We start from the raw sequence: 12,171 nt of genomic DNA, 5'->3' as shown, positions 1-12,171 counted from the left end.
CCTCCCGCCGCCGCCGCCGCCGCCGCAGAGTCACTTGGGGAGCCCCCCCCCCCGGGTCGGGCGCGCGTCCCGCTCCGTTCCGCTGCACCGCCCCCCCCCCCCGTCAAGACTGCCCGGGGCGGACTGGAGCGGGCCGAGCCCGGCGCCTGCGGGAGGGAAGGACGAGGTCCCGGCGGGCGGGCGGGCGGGCACGCGCCAGCCCATCATGCGCGACTTTGAGGCCGGCGCTCCATTGATCTGCTGCGAAGCGCCGAGGGAAGGCGGAGGGGCGCGAAAATCCCGGCCGCCGCCGGAGCCGTTGGCGCGCTCCGCACTCTCCGCCCTGGGAAGGGGAGAGCGGCCAGAGCCCGAGCGGGAAAAGTTTCGCCGCGCGGCCCCGCTCCGCCCTGGGGAGCCCCTCCGGCTGAGTCCCTTCCTTCCCTGGCCGGGTTGCGTGTTGGGGCGGCGTTGGCGTTGGCGTGCCTGCCTGGACCCCTCTTTCCAAGCCTCCCTCCGCTGGGAACGTCCAGAGCACTGAACGAACCCAGCGCGCCGGCGAAACCCCCGGCGAACCTGACCCAGCGAGCGGCCCTTCTCGGGCAATGCAGGGGAAGGAAGGAAGGAATGGGGGGGGCATCCAGAACCCCCCCTCCCCCTCCATCTCCCCGGGCAGAGAGTGCACAGGGTGTTCAAAAAACCATGGAGGGGCAAAATTGGGGGCGAGGGCTGGAGGTGGGAGTGCGCGCGCCTGGAAAGCCGGCTCTCCCTGGAGCGCTCGCAACCAAAGGTACCCCCAGCCCTCCTCCCGAAGATTTTAGAGGAGGGGAGACGGGAGGTTAGAAAGTCCTTCGGGTGGGGGGGGCAGCCTCCGATATGAGATTTCCTTGCATGGGTTTGTTTAAAGGATGGGTTTTTTTTAAAATCCCCCTGATGCAAATAAGCTTTTTAAAAAGATCGTTTACCTTAATCCGTTACGCCCCCCCTCCTTTAAAAGGGATGAACTGAAGGCATGTCTGGATATCAGATCTGCTACGCAGAGGTGCAGTACCTAAATTTGGCTTTGTTTATTTAAATGAAATCTTTCCCCTCCTTCCTTTAATGTTGCAAATATAAGGACGTGTCCCTTGTATTTAGCAATCTTATTTTAAACGTCTTTGTTTTATAGAATGGGGGGGGGGTGTTCACCCACTTCTCTCCCCTTCCCAAATTAATGTGGAAAAAAACCAGGGAATGCATCTCTTCCAACAAGTATCTGCTGATGGAGTATCCATTTGCATGCTTTTAAATTCCTGTGTCTGGGGTGAGAGGTTGAGGGAAGCTGATGAAATTGATGTGGGAAGGCAAGCGGAGAAAATGCCCCCTCCCATGGCAACACACACCAGAGGAACAGATGTTGCAGAGAGAGAAGATGGCACCCCTCCACACACACACAGACACACACACACACACACACACTCCTGTCTTTCTTTAATTTGACAATAACACGAATACAACTTTCTCCACTGGCAACTATTTTTGTCATTGAACATGAATTTACAATCTCTCTACATGAACCGTTTTTGGGGCGGCTTACTAGGAAAAACCAAAATTAATGAATTATTGCAGGTGGATTTGAAGAGGCAAAGACGCTTCCCTGCCCTCCCCCATGTCAGGAAAAAATAGGGCAATTCTACATCCCAGTTTTGTGGCACTCATTTTCCTCTTAAAGGTGGCTGATGAAATTGATTTGTTCAGGGGGGAGCTGGTATTGACTGTGTGTGTGGGAGGGGTGTCATTTCCTCTCTCCCTTACCACTAAACCCTAGAGAATAAATTATTTTCCCTCCCCCCCTTCCCTTTACTGTAGTTAATGGCCGTTTTATAGCTTCGATTTCTCCCCTAGTTGTAAGAGGGGGTGGAAATACTGACCAGCAGAAAGAAAAGTTGGTGGAGGCATTTGGGAAGGGAAGAGAAGGGAAGAAGAAGAACATGAACGAATCTCCCTCCTTCCCCAGCCTTTTTCTCAGAACTCTTAAAAATGGAGCTTCCCATCACACACACACACAGTGCCTGCTTAGGTAGACAAAATTTTGGCCATTGCTCAGACTCTCTGGCCAGGGACGAAGGAAGGAAGGAAGAGAGAGATTGAGGATGCAGAGAGAGATAGGTATATAGAAAGGGAGAATAATAAAAAGCTCGGAGATATTAAAAAGAGGGAGAGAAAAGAATTAATGCTTATGAAGAGGGGTATCTCTAGAACTGTTTGGTACAGGTGGGAAAAAAGAAGTGAGGCAGAGAGAAATGAAGTACTCCATTACAATGAGGCAGAGATGCCTTGTGGACATACAGGCGTATCCAATACTGCATGGGATGGGGGGAGAGGACAGAGAGCTTTTTTCTCCCTCCCCCTAGTACTGGAAATCAGAGGCAGCCCATCCTGGTGGTGGTGGAGCAGTAGATTCTGGACAGACAAAAAGAATTTAGAAAAGAAATCCAGGGCTTTTTTTCAGCAGGAACGCAGTGGAACGGAGTTCCGGGACCGCTTAAAAATGGTCACATGGCCAGTGGCCCCGCCCCCTGATCTCCAGACAGAGGGGAGTTGAGATTGCCCTCCACGCCACTGGCGTGGAGGGCAATCTCAACTCCCCTCTGTCTGGAGATCAGGGGGCGGGGCCACCGGCCATGTGACCATTTTAACCAAGGGCAATTTAAACTTTAAAAAACTCCCCCCTTGTTCCAGCTGACCCAAAGTGACGTCTTTGTGCGGTCTTGAGTGCCACCACTGAGTTCCATCACCTCTTTTCCCAGAAAAAAGCCCTGAAGAAATCCTTCTTTGTGCCAAGGGTTGTTCGCTTGAGGCACTCACTGCCATGGGACGTAGCAATGGCCACTCACTCTAGTGGCTTGAAAGGTCCATCAGTGGCTATTAGCCAGGATCACAGAGTAAGACCCCCACGACCAGTCTACCTCTGAACCCCAGTTGCAATAGTAAGGCGGGGTGTACTCCAAGGAGCTAAGTGAGATGCGCAGTTCTGTCCCCTCATCCTTTTTACAACAATCCTGAGAGGTAGGTTAAGCTGAGAAAATGTGACCAGCCCAAGGTTCCTGGCAAAATTCTTCTTGACTTTTAAAGATTTTGACTTTAAAAGACAACTGACTTTTGAGTTAGGCTCAGGATCAGATCGTAGCCAGAGTAATGGCTGTACTGTTGGGGTCATATATTCCTGCTAGCTGCCTCAACCAGCTGTCTAGGTACAGCATTCTGCACTAGCCGCAGCTTCCAAATACTCTTCAAGGTTAACCCCAAGTAGAGTGCATTGCAATAGTTCAGTTGAGATGGGACCAAAGCATGGATCCCTGTGGCTAGATCTGACTAAACCAGGAACAGGCACAGCTGACACCAGCCAAACCTGGGCAAAAGTGCTTGGAGCCATCGCAGCCCCCTGGCTTGCTAAGGCGCTGCTGTATCAAGCAGTACTCCTAAGCAAAGCTGCAAACAGACTCCACACGGGTTGGTTTTTCCTTCAAGCAAATGAAATGAGGAGTCCTGCTTCAGCAAATTCTACCACTTCATTAAATATCCGTGGAACTTGCAGGCAACCATTTGTGTCTGGGATGCTTGCGGCCTCCCTGAAAGGGACCGAAAGGAGAACCTGAGCTGTGTCTCATCTGCATTGTGATGGCCTCTAATTCCATAATGATGGACGACCACCCAGTGCCTTCCATGTCAATGTTAAAAAGTATGAAGGATGAGAGCAACCTGGATAGGATCCACGCCAGAATTACCGCAGAACCAACAAAAAAACCCCAGCAGCGCTGTGGGGATTAACCAACCTAGATAGGACCAGAACCATCAATGAGTGGTGCCCTGCTGCTCCAGAAGATACCACGGCAGATGGCTTTGAAGACCACCTGGGAGATCCTAAAAAAACAAGTCTGCCCCTCCCCCAGAGTTCATCCTTCGAGGCAGTTTCTGACCCCAGACCAGGACAGAAGCCTGGAAATGGGTCTGTCGAGGTCCTTGGCCCCATCCAAGATCTAACCAAGATCTCCACCCTCTCAAGTACGTTGCCCTCAAAGGGGACTTTTTTTGCAATTTGCCTATCATTACCTGTATAAGAACCCCAGTGCAGGATCCAACCAGTCACTCAGAATCCTTTTTGACCCTCATCAGGCACTCCCAGGAGACCTCCCACACGTTGTTGCCTGACTGAATCCGACCCTTGGCCCATCAAGATTGGTCTTGTCTACTCAGACCGGCCACAGCTCTCTAGGGTCTCAGGTGGAAGCCTTTCACATCTCCTGTTGTTCAGTCCTTTTAATGGGAGATGCCAGGGACCTTCTTCATGCCAAGCAGAACCTCTTCCACTCAGCCACGAATTCCTGCTGCCCACCCCCTCCCCCCCGGGCAGGAACTGGCTTCCTTAGATAGACTTCCTCTGAACATGAAGGTTCCGTTTAGTCATTGCGGCAGAACAGCCACGAATGAACCTCTCCATTAAATGATCTAATCCCTGTTTAAAGGAAACTAAAGGTGTAAGTCATGACTGTGAATCCTGCAAGTTAATTACTCGGAGTGAAGAAATGTTTCCTTGTGTCTGTTCTGACAATAGACCATTGTTGTTCATCTTTCGTGGCAGGGCTTTTTTTCTGGGAGAAGAGGTGGTGGAACTCAGTGGGTTGTCCTTGGAGAAAATGGTCACATGGCTGGTGGCCCCGCCCCCTGCTCTCCAGACAGAGGGGAGTGGAGATTGCCCTGTGTTCCACTGCATTCCAGCTGAAAAAAAGCCCTGTTTCTTGGCCTCTGATCCCATGAGCTCGAGGGGTACCCTGGTCTTCAGGGTCCAAGGAAAGGTTTTTGTAGCAAGGCATTCATCCCTTCCTGGACCTGCTCAGACACCTGTCGTTGCCTCTGTTGTCACAGTGAGTCACGGCTGTTTCCAAGCCTAAGTCATGGGGAGGGGTATCCTAAAGCACCCTCCTCCATCACTTGGAAAAACACATTGGATTGCTACCTACAAATGCAACAGTGGTGGGAAAGTACAAAATTCACGCTAAAGTCACTGCCCCGGCTGAGAATGCGCTCTAACATAGGCTTGGTCAGATGTGTTCTTAGTCTGTGTCTGATTTTGGTAGTCGTAGCTCTGCCCGTCCCGTCACCCATAATTTACATTGCAAGGTCTTTGACAGGAGTGCCCACCAGGTGGGTTGGTAACACCTCAAAGGCCATCAAGAATCCACCCATCTCTCTCATTCATCGAGGGCAGATCATCTCCCATTCTTGTAAGAGTCCAAGGTATTGTTGGCCTAGAACTTGCCAGATGACGACTGGATTGTACCAATGAAGCAGGTGACAATTCTCTACTACGTTAATAACAACAACATTCGATTTATATACCGCCCTTCAGGATGACTTAACACCCACTCAGAGCAGTTTACAAAGTATGTCATTATTATCCCCATAACAAGTCACCCTGTGAGGTGGGTGGGGCTGAGAGAGCTCCAGAGAGCTGTGACTAGCCCAAGGTCACCCAGCCAGTGGAGGAGTGCGGAATCAAACCTGGCTCTCCAGATTAGAGTCCTGCTGCTCTTCACCACTACCACTGATGGGTACAGAAAAGCATGCAACCTGATGGAAGGGCAAGGAGATCTTCTGGGCCAGTCCCAGTGGGCCAGGAAATCCCTCCCAGGCTGCTCACCGTGAGCCATCTGAGCTGAGGAATCTGCTTAGGGCTGGAAATGCACACACACCCCGTGACCCCTTCAAAAAAAGCCAGATTTCCCAACAAAAGTGTGGGGGGGGGGGAGCAGGGGACCAAGCTGAGTCCTGTGTCCTCTCTGGGTACACACAGAGTGATGATGTACGTAACGGTAAAGTGGCAAATGATGATTTATGAAGAGCCATCAGCCCTCGGAGCAAGACATTCCCAGCCCAGGAATGGAGGAGGAGGAAAGAAGAAAACGTCAGCACCCCCCCCTGCCCCCCAGTGCCTGTTGGCTGTCTCCAGTTGCAGGCCAAGAGAAGGCTCCTTTGCAAAGGAGGGTTAGGCTGTAATTCTGGGAATAAGCCCCTCTCAATAAAACAGGGCTTCATGCGGAGGGGGCCTGCTTAGGACGGAGTGCTCCCTCAAAGAGACCGGGCTTGGTCAGGGGCATACGTTTGAAGAGGTGAATTCCAAACATTACACAACCTACAGTCACCCAGCTCAAATTCATCTGCACAAACACAGCATGGGGCAATCATTACTTGGGTAGCAGGTGGAGAGAAAGAGTCCACACACAGCCCTGCCAAGGTTGCCCAGGCCCAAAACAAACCATCGGGGTCAGACTGGAACTTGGACTGGAATCCTGATTCTGCCCGGAAGCTCACAGGGCGATCTTTGGCTGGTCGCACAGGGCCGGCCTACCTTGCGGGTTTGTTGTGAGGATTGTAGGAAGGGTGAAGAGCCATGACTGCCCCCGAGGTCTGTAGAAGGAAAGGCAGGGTAAAAAACTAACTAGGGCCTGGACAGAAACTTGTGTCGCAAAACATAACTGGTTCCACTGTGTTGGCTTGTGGCTTCGTCCCCATTCCTTGCTGTGATGTACAGCAGGGCGATGGAACCGAAAAGGGTTTAGACTAGGGCTGAGGTGGCCTGGGTTCAAATCTCTGTCTGAATAATGAAGCTGACGAAGTAAGCCTAGTCCAGCCTAGCCGTACAGACAGAATTGTTGTTTGATCCAGGTTCAAATCCCCGCTTGCCTAGTGACCTTTGTGACAAAATGAATGTTTGGGGGAGGGTGTCGACTTGCAGGCATTACTAGAAGAGCCAGCAGGCCCACTGCAAGACTGTTTTGTTACGTTTTGGTTTTAATAAAGGAAATGGCGACTAAATCTAGAGCCAGCCGATCTTTAAGATGCCATTAGACTCGGATCTTGCTCTTCTTCTGCAGACCAATACGGCTACCCACCTGAAACTATCTTGCCTATGTGTTTGTGTCTTGTTTTAAGCAAGCCATGACTGACTTGTTTAACTCCCCCCCCCATGCATCAATCATCTAATATCTTAAAATTAAAAGTGGGATGCTGGCCCTTTTCCTTTCAACTCGGAGTTCCAAAACATAGAGAATTGTTTTGCCTTTTTGCCACAATCCCAGATCCAGAAATACATCCTTCTAAGGCAAAGATCCCATCCTTTTCAGTTTTAAAAAATCACAACCGCTTTTTATTCAGAGGGTTTCTCCCTCCCTTCACCCCACGCAATCTAGCCTCTGTATGCCTGAGTCACGACCCTTATGTAGCCTTTTGTATTTCACATTCATAAAAGAGCAATGTTGGCTCGCCACCCCCTCCCCCGACAATAACATATTCCTTCTTTGTCTTTTTTGTCTTTTTTTTTTGTTTCTGTGAACAAAGATCTTCCCCCCCTTCTCGGCAATCGACAACGGCGTACGCAGCACTAAGTGTCATTCTAAGGGGAATAAAGGCAAGAACAGGCTAATTGTTCTATTTTATGTGCACGGCTGGAAATGATGGGGGGGTGAAAGGAAGGCGAGAGATACTCATACCCTTGTTGACAGACCTCATCAAATATAAATGCCAGCCCTGTATAAATACCCGAACTTCTAACACATTAATATTTGAAGAGGACTCTAATGATAATTTGTATGTCGAGAATGTTAATCGTTTGCCTAAGAGGAAAATCGAGATGCGTCTAGGACTCTGCCTTTTATCTCGGCACCCCTCCCCAACATGAGATGTTAACACAGTCTCTGTTCCATCCCCCAAACACCTGGCCCTTTCTGCTCTCCTTCAGAGGCAGCTGGAAAGGGGGTCTCTGTTTGCCAGGGGTTTACATGAAGGTTAATTAGAGTTTTTCTGTTTTTTTTTAAAAAAAATTGGCCTGTTAATTAGGAACCCAGCAGCCTGAGGTGGGAAGGGGGGGGACCAGATTCTGAAACCTACGTGCCTAAATATCAATACTCCAATTCGATAGCATTGACGTGGGATCACTAATGCACGCACGTCTGCCTTACCTATTGAGTAGGTGAAATATTTGATTGTCAGTTGAGATGGCGATCTCTGGAAATGCTCTGTGCATCCATATGCAGACTTGACCGTGGTCCTAGTACTTTGCACGGCTCATCTCAAATTTTGGAACCAACAGGATTGGCATCTTCAATTCACACACACACACACAAAACCCTGACATCTTCGGCTGTGTCTCAGAACATATGTGGAGTTTCTTCCAAGGAGAAAGGAGGAGGAACACAAACGTGGCGTGCAGGTTAATGTGTCCCATAATCTCATGGAGACTTGGGTTCATATCCCTGTCCACTGGGGAGCTGCTCTTGGGCTCGTGGTTCAGAATGCTGTTGCGAGGCAAGGATGCAAGAAGTGGAGACTGACCCTGTACACTGCTCTGCACTCTTGTAGAAAGGGATATGAATGTCATAATTAAAAAGAGTCCAGTAGCACCTTTAAGACTAACCAATTTTATTGTAGCATAAGCTTTCGAGAATCACAGTTCTCTTCGTCAGATGCATGGAGGGCAAAAAGAGAAACTGGTCAGATATAGAGGAGATGGGGGGGGGGGTAGATGCAAACATCTCCTTCTGATATGCAGATGCAAACAGCTCCTTCTGATGTGGAGATCAGTTTGCTTCTGTAAAGGTTCAGAGGACTTAGCTGTGTTAGTCTGTAGTAGCAAAATCAAAAAGAGTCCAGCAGCACCCCCAACCAATTCCACTGCAGCACAAGCCTTCGAGAACCACAGCTCTCCCCGCCAGATGCATCTGACAAAGAGAACTGTGATCCCCGAAAGCCCATGCCAGGTGCCACTGGACTCCCCCTGACCCCGCCTCTGTAAAGGAAATCAGTTACCTGTGATAATGAGATAACCATTCATAGTCCCTATTCAGTCCCAGCTTGACAGAGTCAGATTTACATAAGAATTCCAATTCAGCAGCTTCCCGTTGGATTTTGTTTTTGAAAGGTTTCTGTTGAACCACAGCGACCTTTAAGTCTTTGGTGGAATGTCCTGGTAGATTGAAGTGTTCTCCCACTGGTTTTTGCACGTTTCCATTTCTAATGTCAGATTTGTGTCCATTTATTCTTTTGCGTAGAGGTTGGCTGGTTTGTCCAATGTACAGAGCAGAAGGACATTGTTGGCACATGAGGGCATATATCAGATTGGAGGATGAGCAGCTGTAAGAGCCAGAGACAGTGTAGTTGATGCCATTGGGTCCTGTAATTGTATTCCCTGGGTAGATATAGGGGCAGAGCTGGCATCTGGGTCTGTTGCAGGGCCTGGTACCTGTGCTGGTGACTCTGCTGGCCGATTCATGGTTGTGAGTGAGAAGTTGTTTAAGGTTGGGGGGCTGTCTGTAGGCAAGGAAAGGTCTTCCACCCAGGGCTTCTGAGAGAGAGGTATCATTTTCCAGGATGGGTTGTAGCTCACTGATGATACGTTGGATGGGAGCTATAGATGACAACCAGTGGTGTTCTGTTGTTAGTTCCTTTAGGTTTGTCCTGGAGCAGGCTGTTTCTGGGTACTAGTCTGGCCCTGTTGATTTGTTTCCTCACTTCATTTGGTGGGTACTGTAGCCCCAAAAATGCTTGTTGTAAATCTCTTAAGTGGGAGTCTCGATCAAGAGCATTGGAGCAGATACGGTTGTAACGTAAGGCTTGGCTGTAGACAATAGACCGAGTGGTATGTTTAGGGTGGAAGCTGGAGGCATGTAGATATGAGTATCGGTCTGTGGGTTTCCGGTATAAGGTGGTATTTATCCGTCCATTATGTAGTTGTACAGTGGTGTCCAGGAAGTGTACCTGTTGTGTAGAGTGGTCCAGGCTCAGGTTGATAGTAGGGTGAAAGTTATTGAAGTCCTGATGAAATCTCTCAAGGGCTTCCTTCCCATGGGTCCAAATGATGAAGATGTCATCCAGGAATCTTAAGTATAGTAGTGGTTCCAGTGGATGGGAGCTGAGGAAGCGTTGCTCCAAGTCTGCCATGAATATGTTCGCATATTGTGGTGCCATGCGTGTGCCCACGGCTGTGCCATTAACCTGTAGATATAAACTGTCACCAAATTCGAAGTAATTGTGAGTGAGTACAAAGTGACAAAATTCAGTGGCGAGGTGTGCTGTGGTTTTGTCCGGGATAATATTCCGTATGGCTTGCAGTCCATCTGCATGTGGGATATTGGTGTATAAAGCCTCCACATCCATGGTTGCTAGGATGGTGTCATCTGGTAGGTTGTCAATGGACTGTATTTTCCTGAGGAAGTCAGTGGTGTCCCGTAAATAGGTGGGTGTGCTGGTGGCATAGGGCCTGAGGATAGAGTCCATGTATCCTGAGACTCCTACTGTGATAGTGCCTCTTCCTTAAACAATGGGGCGTCCCGGGTTACCTGGTTTATGGATTTTAAATGTCATAGACAGATATAGATCCAGAGGAGTTAATCATGTTAGTCTGTAGTAGCAAAATAGTAAAGAGTCCAATAGCACCTTTAAGACTAACCAACTTATTTTTAGCATAAGCTTTTGAGAGCCACAGCGCTCTTCGTCAGAGGCCAGTTTATTGTAGCATAAGCTTTTGAGAACCACAGCTCTCTTTGTCAGATGCCACTTTTTTGTAGCATAAGCTTTTGAGAACCACAGCTCTCTTTGTCAGATGCCACTTTATTGTAGCATAAGCTTTTGAGAACCACAGCTCTCTTTGTCAGAGGCAACTTTATTGTAGTATAAGCTTTTGAGAACCACAGCTCTCTTTGTCAGAGGCAACTTTATTGTAGCATAAGCTTTTGAGAACCACGCTCTCTTTGTCAGAGGCAACTTTATTGTAGCATAAGCTATTGAGAACCACGCTCTCTTTGTCAGAGGCAACTTTATTGTAGCATAAGCTTTTGAGAACCACAGCTCTCTTTGTCAGATGCCACTTTATTGTAGCATAAGCTTTTGAGAACCACAGCTCTCTTTGTCAGATGCCACTTTATTGTAATATAAGCTTTTGAGAACCACGCTCTCTTTGTCAGAGGCAACTTTATTGTAGCATAAGCTTTTGAGAACCACAGCTCTCTTTGTCAGATGCCACTTTATTGTAGTATAAGCTTTTGAGAATCATGGCTCTCGAAAGCTTATGCTACAATAAAGTTGGTTAGTCTTAAAGGTGCTACTGGACTCTTTACTGTTTAGACAGTTACGGCTCAGGTTCAAATCCTTGCTCAGCCACAAAGTGACCCTGGGCCTGTCAGTCTCTCTCAGCTCAACCTACCTCTCACGGTTGTTGTGGAGGATAAAGGAAGGAGGGGAGAAATTTTTAACAAAAGGAACTATGTGAAAGGAATGATGTACCGCATGTCAAAAGGCCACCCGCATGGGCTGCAGAACCTCTCTAAACTGTCAGTTGGGGGTGCTTCCAAAAATGCATCTGGAATTACCTGGTCTCGCTTTGCATTCAAAATCTTCCGTTGTTCCTTCTTTTCTTTCCAAATGGTAGACGCGCACTGTTCATGCACGCTTTGCCATCCCTCTCAATTCCTTTATAACTCTCCCCCTGTACATGATCATTGTACATATGAGCATTGATCAAACACAGCCAAGAAGCAATTTTCATGCCATTGTGTGTGACTGCATCAAGATTTTTTTTTTGGTGCCGTTTCATTGATGTGCACACCTGCATGTCTAGAAATCAGAGCATCTAAAGAATCACAATGCAATCAGGTACACAACTGCATCAAGATTACCCCTTTGCTGGATTCTATCAACTCACTTGTGTGCATCAGTAATGCAGAGGGAGGAGGAAAGGCATGAATGAGCTCATGGAACAGGCACAGGTGGACAAAGGGACACGATCTGGTACCAGAACGTTTAGAAATGCTCCAAGATCAGTAGGAACTGTAGAAGAGTGAGATTTGGGAACAATAAAGGAACAGATCATAGAGACACTTGATATGTCCTCTTCAGAGTGAGTGTTCAGGCCACTGTGTGACGTCATGATGACATCCCCACTACATGACAGTCTGACGCAAAACTTCACGGAATGATCCCTGCGCTCTGAATAGCATAGAATGGGTTTGTTCTCTGAGCCCCACCCCCCAATTCATCCAGCCAGTTATGAGGATAGTAAGCCCGCTGTATCAGTAAAATAGACAGAAAATGGCTGGGTTGTATCCTACCACACTGTGCAGTTAATGGCAAGACCTTCCCCTGATGTAAGAGGCTGAAAACCGA

The sequence above is a fragment of the Eublepharis macularius genome, chromosome 5, assembly GCF_028583425.1.
Source record: "Eublepharis macularius isolate TG4126 chromosome 5, MPM_Emac_v1.0, whole genome shotgun sequence".
NCBI lineage: Eukaryota > Metazoa > Chordata > Lepidosauria > Squamata > Eublepharidae > Eublepharis > Eublepharis macularius.
This window is presented reverse-complemented; position numbering follows the sequence as displayed.